Source organism: Puma concolor, chromosome B4 (assembly GCF_028749965.1).
Source record: "Puma concolor isolate L17-30 chromosome B4, mPumCon1.1.hap2, whole genome shotgun sequence".
In the NCBI taxonomy this organism is placed as follows: domain Eukaryota; kingdom Metazoa; phylum Chordata; class Mammalia; order Carnivora; family Felidae; genus Puma; species Puma concolor.
In genome coordinates this window covers 102586685-102600691 of record NC_141673.1, presented here as the reverse complement: position 1 = coordinate 102600691, position 14007 = coordinate 102586685, and positions in this window count along the sequence as shown.

Here is a 14007-nt window from a genome sequence, read left to right as displayed (position 1 = left end):
AAAAAAAAAAAACCTCTTTGTTTAGAGAGCAAAACCTGGTCCCTGTTAGAGGTGACAGTTCAGGCTATGCTGCAGACAGGACCTTCCCCTGCCGGTTGGCTCACGGAAGGTCTTGCACTAGCAGGTCTGTCTGCCTGGAAAGCTCTTTCCTTGGATTTCCACTTGCCATCACTTCTTGTCTTTCAGATGGCAACTTTAAAGGTCACCTTTCCAAGGATACCTTCCCTGTGCTCCGTCTCAGTCCTGCCGTACCCCTCCTGGCACCTGTCTCCGCCTGGTATTCTTGTGCCCACGAGAATACAAGCACCTTGAGAATAGGGTCTGTCTCTTCTTTCTGCTGCGACATTATTAGCACCTGTAAGAATACCCAGCACACGGCAGACATTCAAGAAATATACTTTATTATGTGAAATAAGTATTTTGTTTCGATGAAGAGATGGAGAGAATATAACACGGTAGAGCAGAGGAGAAGATAAGGAGAGGGACTTGAATCAGGAAAGAAAAATAATACTGATTTTTTTTCTTCAAAGGTCACCTGCTCCTTGAGATCAGATGCCCTTTTGGTTCCTGCCAGGCTGCCCAGAGGCACCAGATGGTGTCCCGATGTCACCTTCACTTGATGGTGACATCAAGACCCCAGTTTTCTCTCCCTTTGTCAATCACATCCCTATCCTATAGGGTTCTGAAATCCCTTTCTCATTTCTAAAATGCTTTCCTGAAACCTAATGACTTTAACTTCCTCCCTCACTTTGGAATGGGTGGTCATTTCACATTACAAAAGCTAAAAAAAAAAAAAAAAAAGGAAACAAACAAAAACCCCACTTCCAGTCCCTCCAAACACACCTGGATTCTCCTGGAGCCAGTAGTAGTTGTGTGACCTTGATCAAATCACTTCCCTCTCTGGGCCTCAGTTTTCTCTTAAGGAAGGAGAAGTTAGAAAATAGTGAGTTTCTGATGCCCATGCCCAGATAACATCTGCAAAGAGGGCTGCTTCTTCAATGAAAGCCTCACTTCCTAGCATCTCAGCATCTCTGGGAATTATAGGAAGCAGAGGACATCCTTCCTGGTGCCCAGACCCCCTGCCTACTACCCCCTTCATCTGTCTTTCCTTTGGACACACAACACATCATGAGGACCCAATATATTTGACAAGAAACGAGAAGCAGAGTTGCCTCCCTGCAAAAATCGCCCCAGTTCTCCACACCCTACCCTGTATCCCACTCCTTTGCAATGCGAGTTCATATTTTTCTCATCTAGACGTGGTGCCTGTGTTCCTTAAATCTGGACTGGCTTTGTGGGCGCTTTGGCCAAAGCAATGCCCTAGAAGTATCGATCAGTAAATCTGGAGCATTTTCAAGAGGCTTTGCACAATTCCTTTCTCCTTCCTGGACTCCTGGAGCTGCCATGCTAGGCTAGCCTATTGGAGGGTGAGACATATGAATGACCCCATGCCACCACGAGAAGAACTGACTAGCCAAGCCCAGCAAACATCAGCCAAGATTAGCCAAGCCCGATTCTGATCAGCAGAATCATGCACCTGACCCACAGACTTGTGAGTGATGATAAATGGTCCTTGCACGGTAGCTGATAGATGATACACCGAGACTCATCCCCCACAGCATCCCAACTCTCCCTACTGTTGCACCTTTGGCCATCCTTGCACGTGAGCTTCCCTTTCTGCCTCTGCAATGACTGCTTTATTTCTTAAAAATACAATTTCCTACCCCAGAGTTCAGCTTTGTGTATAAAGGCATACAGACAACTGTCTACATGATGTAATTTTATTTTTCAAGGTCTTGGAAAAACTGAGTGGCATAGAGTATCAGCCACTTGGGCCAGCCATGGTATCTGAAGCTATAGTCTGAGGAATCCATCTCTTGAATTACCATAGAGATTTTGCACATCATGTAGATGAACACACAGCCTGCCTCAGTCTCAGTGGCAGGAGCTCGCAGGTGAGGAGGGAATGAGATGCAGGGATTACTACTTCTGTGGTTGGAAAGGGCTCCTGTCAGGGCTGTAGATTTGGCTGGGTGTCCCAGTAAAGGCCTCCATTGGGTCACTGGAACTAAGCAGGCCGAAAAAGCAGGAGTGCTCATAGCTTTGCTGTGGATTGACCCTGTTTTGGTACAAGCATTCCATTTCCCTTCTGAGTTTAATTACCATTTGTTAGAAGTCTAACCTAAAGCAGGTAGACACTGGGCTAAGCCCAGGAGATGACAAAAATAAATAAAGCAGAGTCCTTGGCCTTAAGGAACTTGCTAGTTCATAATCAGAAAAGCCCTAGGAGTATATGCCAATATATCACTAGGTTCAGATTTAGTTCTTCCTTCTAAAAGTCTGGCGATAAAGCCAGATCAATGATCAGCAATTAGAAAGATCAATTAGTAGGACATTTGTATTACTTATGAGTTTAAAGTTTTTTAAATTATACTCAAACTGCATTTCTCTATGCATATGCTATTAATACTCAGAGGCAAACTCTTGATTTCCAGCCCTCTCCCAAAACCCATCTCCCACATCTTTACCCACCTCTGTAAGCGATTCCTCTGTTCATCTACTTGCTCAGGCCAAAAATAGAGGGGCATCATGTATAAACAAAGCAAAACCATATATATTTGTGTATAAAATCTACTATTCTTCCTTTTGCACTGTATCTTATCCACTGTAAGTGCCATAATTCTTGGCTCCTTGGAGGCTCAGTCAGTTAAGCATCTGACTCTTGATACCTGCTCAGGTTGTGATCTCATGGTGGTGAGATCGAACCTGGAGTCGGGCTCTGCACTGAGCGTGGAGCCTGATTGGGATTCTCTCTCTTTCTCTCTCTGTCCCTCCCCTGCTCTCTCAGAGGAAATAAATAAATGTAAAAAAATAAAAATGAATAAATGCTATAACTCTACCCTCACAATGTACACCAAAGCCAGCCACTCCCCACCATCTCCACCACTATCACCCTGGTACAAGCCATCAACACCTGTCCCCTGGACTTCTGCACAAATCTAACTGGTCTTCCTACTTCCATCTTCTCTTACTTACTCTTACCTCCATCCTTACTTACTCTTGTAACCAGAGGGCCAAAAGATCCCATTCAAACAAAAGTCCAACTATGTTAGTTCTCAACTCAAAACCCCCAGTGACTTCCAACCACACTTACAATAAAATCCAAACTTCTCATCAGAGCCTACCAGTTCCCAGAAGACCTGGCCCTGACTACCTCTCTTACCACATCCCCCCATCACTCTCCCCCTAGAGCCAGCCCTGCTCTAGTCACTTAGTACTGCTTTTCCTTAAATCTGCCAAATATTCCTACCTCAGGGCCTTTGCACTACCTGTTCCCTCTGCCTGGGACCCTGCTGACCCAGCTTTCTTCATGGACTGTTTTTTTATGACATTTCCATCTCGACTCAATTTCTACCTCTTCAGAAAGAACTCCCTCGATCACCAGCGCTAAAACCCACCATCCCCACTACCCATTCCTCTTCTGCAATGCCCTTCATTTGCTATCCCTTTGAACAGTGTTTACCACCATATTAATGTTGTACTTGTACTTGTTTATTTCCTGATTGGATGCTGAATGTGGGCCACCTGGCACAGCGGTCCCAACTGCCTTGCGTCTCTCCATATCCCAGCACCATGAATAGTACCTTGTCCTTCCTAACTGCACGATAGGCATTTATGGAATGGATGCCCATGGGTTTACATTCATTCTTTTAATCTTTCTAGATGTTTTGATTTGTAAAATAATCATTAACTGAATGGGCAAGTCTCCAGCATAACTCAAACATTACTCTTGGAATTCAGAAGGTGTGAATTAAATCCCATTGCCTCTCTGTTTGTTTTTCTTTCTTCAAATCATGCCTTCCTCCCCCCCTTCCTAAGAGACACTGTCATTACTTCCATTTTACCAAGGAGGTAAGTCAGCCTCAGTCTTTGCTTCCTCAATAGGGCGAGCCTCTAGAAGACAAATTCTGTCCCAAAATTGTGGCCAGAGAAAGTCACTCTGAGACTCCCTTCTAAGGCACCACTTTGTGTCCTCAACACCTGCAACATGGGAAGGGCCCCTTGCCCAGGAGCTGCCTCTGTCCAGCTATCCCCACCCCTCATAGGGCAGGCTGAGACTTGCTTGTGTCTGGGAACAAGCACCAGGCATGTGGGTCTCTGGTTTCTAGGAGCACTGCCAGTCTCCAGGAGCCCCAAGGCTGTGCTCTCCAGCGCCTTCCTGTCAGGGGCAAATAACCAGTTGTTAATGTCTTCCTGGGCGTATGCGCTTGATGTCGTCACAAGGATCTCTGCAATTGGCACAGGCTGGGGTGCAGACACCCAAGGCCTTCAGGCTGACAGCTGCATGGGGTCATTTTCAATTAGAGGATGAGTTAGAAAAGAAAAAAAAGTCTAGTGTGGAATCTCCTCCTGAAGTCTGCCTGCCCGAGGCCTGGGGACTCCCAGGTGGAGGACAAACAGCCCAAGCCAGCAGTGTGGCCCACGAAGGAAGCGGGAGACACAGCTTGTGCAATCCTGCCCTGGCATGGGCTGCGCTTCCAGACAGGAAAAGAAAGCACAGGTGCCTCCATAGGCTAGCTGTCTCCTGGACAGCCTCCTGTTTTCCAAGTCCTCCTTCCAACGACAGACTCCACACAGCACAGGGCAGTGGGCAAGAACTCTGGAGTCATACAGAATCAAATTTGAACCCTGGTTTTGCTACCTGCTAGCTGTGTGACCTTGGGCAAATTCCTTGACCTTGCTGTATTAGCCAGGACTCCAGCAGGAAGCAGAGGAACAGTCAAATTGGATAATTTGAAGAGAATTGTATTAAGGGATGAGAGATGGTGCAGCATGCCTGGGCTGGGAACAGTGGGGCACCATGACCCAGGGCGGACTGGACGAGTGTGAGCATGTGAAGGGACACCGAACAACTCAGAAATCAGACAAAGAATATCTTAAAGCAATAGCTTTTCAAATTAAGGTCAACATAGAAAATCCATGGTAACGGGTGCCTGGGTGGTTCAATCAGTTAAGCTTCTGACTCTTGATTTGGGCTCAGGTGATGATCTCATGGTTTGTGAGTTGGAGCCCCATGTTGGGCTCTGTGCTGACAGTGCAGAGCCAGCTTGGGATTCTCTCTCTTCCTCTCTCTCTGCCCCTCCCCCAGTTGTGCGCGCACATGCTCTCTCTCTATCCCTCTCAAAAATAAGTAAATGAGCATTTTAAAAAAAAAAACCCATAGTGAACAAAATATCAAAATCCCTAAATAAAACCAAGCTCCAGCGATGCCATGCTGAGCCATGATGAAAGACGAAGGCAGAAGGAAATGTGCACACCTATAGATATATGTCTCTGTGTATTTATAATGGTTAAGTTTTCCCAGAGCATATTGTTTTTAAAATACTGAAAATTAAAAGTAAGTAGGTATAACTCAGCATTCTTTGAAACTTAAATATTTTATTCACATCAAACCAGATTGCATCATATTTTTACTTCCCTGGCTTAAAATGAAAGCAACTTCATCAGTAAGGTTTTCAGAGCCTACTTGTTGATTTATGTCATTTTCAATTCAGAGAATTACTGTGTTTGACAGTATCTGCTAACCAAGTGACTATTTTAAATAACTTTTAGTTAATTTCAGCTCACCAAAATGTCTCTTGCAGGGCAACACTAACTGGGATGGCATAAAATAAAATTCTCAGGGGGAACCTGGGTGGCTCAGTTGGTTAAACATCCAACTCTTGATTTTGGCTCAGGTCATGATCTCATGGTTTGTGTGAATTTGAGCCCCACACTGGGCTCTGCACTGACAGTGTGGAGATTGCTTGAGATTCTCTCTCTCTCTCTCTCTCTCTCTCTCTGCCCCTCCCCCATTTGCTCGCATGCGTGCTCGCTCTCTCTCTCTCTCTCTCAAAATAAATAAATAAATATTTAAAAAAAAGTTCAAGGCCACTGTTCCAAATTTGGAAAAGACTGCACTATGCAAAATGTATGAATCAGTTTTAGAAGATCCAAATACAATGCTGATTTCATATTGTCAATGATTGATATATTATGTTAGTTAAAACTATCCCAGATGAAATTTCTATAATGCTCATATCATCAGTATGGTTAAGAGCTAAACCAATGACTTCCTTTTGTAAATCAGATCCTGTTATGGAAAATTACTTTTTATAGTTAAAAATTTGAAATCCAAAGATTCGTTGTAGATAACTTTCATATCTCCATTTCAAATGTGGAAGTAAGACATCTAAAATTTTAAGTTCTATTTAATATGCACTGACCTCATCCTGATAGTCTGATCTGTGACCCATACATTTCCAATTTCCTTAGTTCTTATTTCCTTTCTTCCTAAATTCAGAAAGCATGTTTATATCTGCTGATAAAGTCTTATATTCATCAAACATATATCCCAAGTCATTTCCTCTTATTTGTTGTAACTCACAACTCTCAATTAAAAATAAGATAAGCCAAGAAATAGATTTTCGAAATATTAATGATGAGCTTCTTCCATTCAAACTTGGGAAATAAAATTAGAATACATTCAGTGTGGTGTATAAATAAAATATTTAAAATATATGAAAATAACATGAGTTTTGATACATCCACTTCTCAATTTTTCAGTATTTTTCAGCTAATGTTCTAGAAAAAATAACCATTAAAAACAATATAAAAGTATGTCTATAAGGGCCCTTAGTTCTCCTGAGACCTCAGGCTCCAATGTGGCTGTGCAGGACACGGCCATGCCCATCCCTTGGCCTGGAGGGGAAAGTTAGGAGGGGCTTCCTGGAAGCTGCAGATAGAGTAGACAGGACTAATTGACAGGAGCTGGGACCTCAACAAGGAAAAGCGAGGAAAGCATCCCCACCTCCTTCTCCTCTGACATCTCCTGCTGGTGTTCTGCATGGACTGGACCCAACTACATGCTGGTGGGCAAGGGAGCCCATTGGTGTGGTCCTTGTGTGCCCCTGTGGGTCAGCCCTGTAGCATAGGATGGAGAAGAGATTGGGAGGGGCACGTGGAAAGTCTATAGGACATCCTTTCCTTCTCAGTGTATTTGCTCCAAAATACAAGGTTTTCATATGGGAAAAATAAGACAATGTGTAAAAATTGCCCAAGTTTTGGCAGCCCCAACCCATGAGCCAATATTAGAGCTGAAGTGGAAGTAACCACTGCTGGCAGCAGAGCAAGGGACTTCCAGATCACAGAGGGGTAGTGGTAGGGTCCTGAGGCCACACGGGACTACATGGCAGGACTGGCCCCAGAGGATCAGCCCTGCCTTTGGAGAAACACAGTGATTGGATGGCCTCTGTTTCCTCCACAGAGTCTGATGGTGATAGAACATACCTATCTTGCAGGATTTTGATAGATAATGCATGTGAAAGCATTTTGTAAACTCTGAAACCTGCTGATTTTTCAGTTAGGGTAGAAGGGCTGATGCTTTTTTCATCCTCGAAACAGAAAACCACATAAAAGCCATGTGGACATATTGTCTTCTTTACTGTGAAATCAGATGCAGAAAATATTTTCCTTCCTTTAGGATGCTATGTGAATTGTCCATGTTTGACAGAATACTAGCATCCAGAAGTAAGGAATTAAAAGATTCCAGTACCAACTTTCTCCTGTGTTACTGAGATATTTTGAATCCATGTCACCTCGTTGTTCCTCAACCTCCCTGCATGCCAAGGAAGAGCTGTGGTGCTCAATTAAGTGTTTTATGCTTTGGAGAAGAGAAGTGAGTGAGTCACCTTGACAATTCAAGGCTTTGTCAGCCTGAGTGCCCTGTTCCAAGAGGAATATGTATTCTATGGTAGAGTTCAAAAATAATGAGGAAGTGGGCACATCTAAAAAGTTCCAAAATTGGAATGGCACAGAAGATTATTTTCGGTGGCCTGTTCTCCTGGAGGCAAAATGAGTTGGAAAGATCACATAATTGGACCCCTGAGGCGGAGCCCAACCCCAGTCTCCCTGGACAGGATCAGAGGAGAGTAGAAAGTACATGCCTGCCCCCACCCCCTGTTTACAGATGAAAGATGGGATGCACAGCTGCGATGTGACCTCAGGGCCCAGCACCATGGCCACAGGCACACTATACATAGGAATACCCAGCAAGCTGAGGCGGGGGGCAATAGGGATGGGATCGTGTGATAGCCAGAGGACCCCTCAGGGGTCTGTCCAGTCCTGCCGTGCTTGACTCTGACCCTGAGCCAGCCACCTCACCCCTCAGCCTCATTCCTCAGCTGTGTGATGAGGGAATAAGGGTGGGCCAGGGGTACTATAGTCTGGGTGTTTGGAAGAATACCTGGGAGTTTTTAAAAATGCATTCTCTTGGACTTTTGCCCCTAGAGATTCTGAGTCAGTAGACTTGTAGCACAAGCCCAGAGTCTATAATTTTTCAGATACCTACAGTGGCTTTGAGAAGAAGCCAAACTTGGGAACCATGAGTCCCCATGGTCCCCTGGATCCCATCAGCCCTTCTAGTGTGTGGGTAGAAGCTATAGAGACAGTAGGTTTGCAGCATAATGTCATGGAAAGCATGGAGGGAGAGAGCTTCCCTGGCTGGGGATGGGGCAGGGATGACTACAGTAGGTGCAAAGGCCCGGACCTCTTTTAGCCTACGTTGAGTCCTGGGTGGGTTTTACTGATATCACCATGTGAAATCAGCACACTTTCCTGACTATTTCCTTGCCTCAGATACCACAATTTCCCATATCACCCCCATAAAATCCAACCTTAACTGATCTAAAAAGGTTATAATAATAGCAAACCCCAAACACTACGTTTACCTTCTTGATCTTTGCTGGCAATTCCTCTGCATCCTGAAAATAACTTGCAAGGCACTGTGCCCGGTTCTAGATTCCTCCTCAGACTGGCTGTTTGGTAGATAAGCAGGCGCCTCCAGGGGCTGCATCTTTTCACGAGGAGTGGTCAGCCGGCCACAGGAAGACAGTAAGAGCTGGCAGTGGAGGAGCCAACAGGAGACTGGGCCAAGTGACTAGTGCCACAGAGGCAAGCAGAGACCCAGATAGTGGGTCTGGGTGTTGGGGGTATGGCAATGGAATGGCCCTACCAGGCAGGGCAGGCCACAGGCCTGAAGCTGGGGTAGGGGCTGGATGCCACAGAGCCCCCAGAGGCACTAAGACGGCTTAAACATGAAGCCTGAGGCACACATGAGCTGGGCTGTATCCCAGAGAGAAGGTAGGGACAGAACCTCCAAGCAGCAGGCAGTGCTAGGTGGTCCACAGTCCCAGGTGCTCCACCCAGAGCCCTGGACAATGGCTGGACACTAGGTTCCAAGGCTGGGCAGGAATGTAGGGGAGGATGGGGGGGAGAGGCTAGTAAGAGGAGCTACCCATCACCAGTCTTACCTTATACCAGCTACTATGCCACATTCCTTTAGACCTTATGACATCTGATCCCCATTTTACGGGGGGGGGGGGGAACTGAGACTTACAGAGTGTCAAGGACATGGCTGATGAGTGGCAGAGTTGGTATTTAACCCGGTTCTGTGTGACTACCAAGCCTGTGCTCTTTGCCAGGAGGCCAATCAGAAGCCGGGAAGAGGAGGCCGGTTGAAACCAGTCCATGGAATGTGCCCCAGAAAGAGTTGGTGTGAGGGGTGAGGACCACGCAGGTGCTCACTGGATCCCCACAGCCTTCCAGACCCTGGGCAGGGTTGGTTACACTGAAGGCCGGGAGGTTGGGTGAGGGGCCAGGTTGGCACTGGCTCTCTATTCTCTCTCCAGCAACCTTGGTGGGTAGGTCACCAAGGGAACGGAGGTCAGAGCCAGGGTGAGGGCATAGGACAATAGATTCATCCAGCCCAACCAGTCTGCAAGAAAACTGAGGCCCAAGAGCTGCCCAAGACTCTACCTGGCATCCGTCAACAACCCAATGTCTGCAGGGAATTTTATAGTAAAGACAAGTGTGGTCTGCAATGAACCTAGATACAAGGAGGTTTCTGGAAAAGAGCAATCATGACAATGTTGTTGAGAGGTGATCAAGGCCTCCAAGGTGGAGAAGGGCATGCCTGCCAAATAGACAGAGGGGAGACATTTCGGGTTGGGGCAAGAATGGTATGTGGGATGGCTCGGAGCTGGTGCAACACCTGTGCTGAATTCGGGCAGAGTGGTTCAAATCCCAGGCTGCCACTTGACCAGTGGGGTGGCCATGGGCCAATCCATGACTTATCCGGGTCTCCACTTACCTCCCATAAAGATGGCAGGAATAACACAAACCTCTTGAGATTGTGGTTTTGAGGAATAAGATCACGTGTGTAAAGCATTCAGCAGAGTGCTCAGCCTGTGCTGGGGCACCAGGAACGGAGTTACACCTGGGTAATTGCTGATGGTACCAAAATTCCTGGTAGCTAAAATGGGAGGAGAGAGGAGGCACGATGATGCTGAGGGGGGAGTTGACGTGAGGTCACCTCAAGACTCAGCTGACCATAACTGATATCACAGACGAGGGGCCTGGGGGCTGCCCCACAGAACACAGAGGGAGCAGAGCACAGGGCTGGTGGCCAGGTTTGCAGAACTTGGTTTTAAAATCCAAGAGCACATGGTTGATGGTGCTGCCTGGGGTTGTGGCTGCTCTGTGCTGAGGGGCTTGGGATACCCACCTGCCTAGGCTCCTTGGACAGCTTCCAGAATGCCAGGCAGCCAGACGTGAGGTCATGTGTTTACTATAGGGAGCCTGCAGCTGGGGTGGAGAGGAGGGAAGGGAGGGGGCAGCGAGGCAGGAGCCGGCTGCTTCTGTGTTCCTGTTGAGAGAAACTGGATGAGAGGCCCTTACACAAAGCATGCATTGGTGGAGGGGTGGGAGGGAAGGGTCCTGCATCCCTGCCTTCCCCACCCCTACCCTTGTTTCCTTTACACTGTCCTGGGCCCGGAGCTTGGTGGCAGGTGTTGGTACAGGTCTGACAGGCACCCCTTAAGAGCACAGGCTGCTCAGGTCACCTTTCAGTCACTGCCCCAACACCTCAGGCAATTGAAACTCCCCAGGAAATGGCTCTGGTGGAGAGGAAAATGTGAGCCCTCACCCACAAAAGCCACTGGATGGGGTTATAAGGGGAGGTTAACGAAGTCAGAGCACTGGAAGGGCTTCAGAGGCCATCTGACCCAGGCCTCACACTTCACCAATGGGGAAACTGAGGCCCAGAGAAAGGAAGTAGACTTCTCCAACAACATGATAAATGAGAGGTTGTCAAAGGCTGAAAATGCTACCCCTCCTCCCAGAAGATATGCACGTCCTAAGGTATGGAACCTGTGAATGTTGCCTGATAATGAGCCAGGGGAGTCTTTGCAGAAGTGATCAAAACAAAGATTTTGAGATGGAGAGATTATACTGGATTCCCTGGATGGACCCTAAATGCAATTACATATATCCTGATAAGAGAGAGGCAGAGGGAGACTTGATAGAGCCCATGTCAAGGAGAAGGCGATGTGAAGATGAGCAGAGAGAGAGAGAAGATGCTGACCCTGAAGAGGAGAGGGATGTACCTGCAAATCACCAGACCCTGGAAGACCCCAGAACAGATTCTCCCCCACAGCCTCCAGAAGGAGACGGCCCTGCAGACACATTGATTTGGGCCTGGCGAAACTGATTCCGGACCTCTGGGCCCAGAACTGGGAGACCACACATTTCTGTTGTCTTAAGCCCCTAAGTTGTGATTTGTTACAGCAGCCACCAGAAACGAGTGAACTAAAGTGACCAGGCTCCGCCCCTGGGACCGTACTTTTGCCTATCATCGGCTGCAAGGACAGAGGAGGGATGATGGGGGCTGGGGAGGCGGGGGACCCAGTTTTCATCAGGAGCTCTCCCCAGTCCTGCTGTGTGCCAAGGAATAGGGACAGAGACACACTACTTGGGCAGGCAGGCCAGCAAGCGTGTTCACTCTGTCCTGCGTGTGAGCAGAAAACCAGCCAGAGCAGGATGGAGGCAGGGCCCCAGACCAGCCTCCTGCTGCTAACCAGGCTTTAATGCTGTCTAAACACAATTTGGGATATTTACAGTTGAAATTGCTACTGTGTGGCACTGAGCATTTGGAGTCTCACTCGCCGGCTCCCTGCAGCCCAAGGGGGAGCTCCTGGGATTGATTAGGAGGAGAGCCATTTGGGGAAAGAAGTGTTAGAGCTGGGTAGCATTCCCTCCCTGCAGGCCGAGGTGGTCACGAAAGAGTCTTGCTTCCGCAGAGCAAGACAGGCCAGAAGGCTGGGCCCAAACTCCAGTGCAGAGCCACTGTGCGTTCCACCAGAGAAAAAGGCAGCAGCTCATCTGAATATCCGGAAGGTGGGTGCAGATGATTGGGAATCCAGTCTGCTCCAGCAGCCTGGAGACCCATGGCTTTGGGTGAGGTGCTGGGCCTCCTGGAGGTTGTAACAGTTAAATGGGGAAGTGTCTGTGAAAGGGCTTTTGTGAGCTGTTAGAGGTCCCAACTCCCAGGGATTGTTAATTCTAACCCCTTAGCTCGCTGGTTTTCCTAATCAGGTCCTACCGCACCCTGGTCAAGAAGGCCCAATTGGAGGAGGGAAGGCTGTGATGCCACGGTACGCCTGACCCAGGGCCAGTCCATCCCACCCCTGAAAAATAGCAGAGCAAACATTACCATAGGGCACACACATACACATTTCCAAGGACCTGGGGGATGAGACAAGCTTGGGTTCTTGAAAGCCCTCAGTCTGGCAGGGGACACTAAATGCATACATGGGAAATGACCTTAAAAGAAGGCAACACATCTAAAAGTGCCAAGTGACACAGCCCAGACAGATGCAAAAATGCTGAAAGCCCACGGAGCTGGAACCCAAGGACAAGACTGGCCTGAGGTGTACCTGACACTCCCCTGCAGCCTGGTACTAAGAGCTTCGAGGCCCAGTGCCAGACCCCTGTGCATGCCAAGGAGTGGGAAGAGGATGGGGCCATCTGGGAGAAGTGTGGCTTGGGGCAAAAGGCAGGAAGGGCATCCTCCCTTGTGTTACTGGGGTGACATGGAAAAAAGGAGATTCTGGGTCAGGAACACTGTGGTCCCATGAGCCTGGCAGAGGCTGGCAGTACCCAGGACAGGGATTCTGGTAGGAGGACCTGTGAACATAGCACTAGGTGGGTGGGAGGGAGTAGGCTGAGCCTTGTCCAGGAGGAGCCTTGTCAGGGGAACAAGAGCTCTCCTGAAGTGCCACCTGACCATGACAGAGTTCCGTGTAAGTGCCACTGAGAGTCGGAAGCCCAGCCACAGGCATAAGGTCTGGACGTGACCAAAATTCCATGTTCTAGGACGTACACAGAGAGGGAAAGCTGGGGTCTCATAGAGGCAAGTCCGAGTTCTGCCACAGTGACCAGGCAGAACCCCCAGGACAGGCTGTTTAGGGGCAGGTGGTTTCTGGACAGGTGGACTTGCCAGGCCGTGAGTGTGCAGCACTAAGTAGAGAAGAGAGAGCCAATCACCTTCCTCGGATGGTGGTAGGCTGTGACTGTGCACACCTCCCACCACTGTTGTTTTCATTTATTCCTCTACATCCTCCATCCACAATCCTCTTGCCACCCCCTCGATGTGTTTGATACAAATCCTTAATAGAAATGGACTCTAAAACACATTTTAAATACATTGTGTTTGTGTGTTTAATCTACACAAATGACATCATGCTGTGGACTTTCCACTGTTTCCTCTCTTTTTTAACTTGAAAGTACGTTTTTAAGATCTGCCCATGCTGCTAAGTCTTAGTGTTCCATGGAGCACCCCCACCCCTTTTCACTTAGACCCCTGGGGATGAGTCCTAGCCTACACCTGACTGTGCTCATGTCCTGTCGTGACCGGGCTTCAGTCACTACGTAAAGGCAGACTCTGTTAAACATTCCAGGTTTGTCTCCAGAACCTGGGCACCAGCAGCACAGGCAGGAAGCCAGACTGGTCCTCACCCTTGTCCTTACCATCATCGTTGACACTCTGATGAAAGCAAGTTCAGGGTTTTGTGGTAGTTAAGAGTCTGGGTTCAGATCTTCACTCCATCACTTACTAGTTATATGACCTTG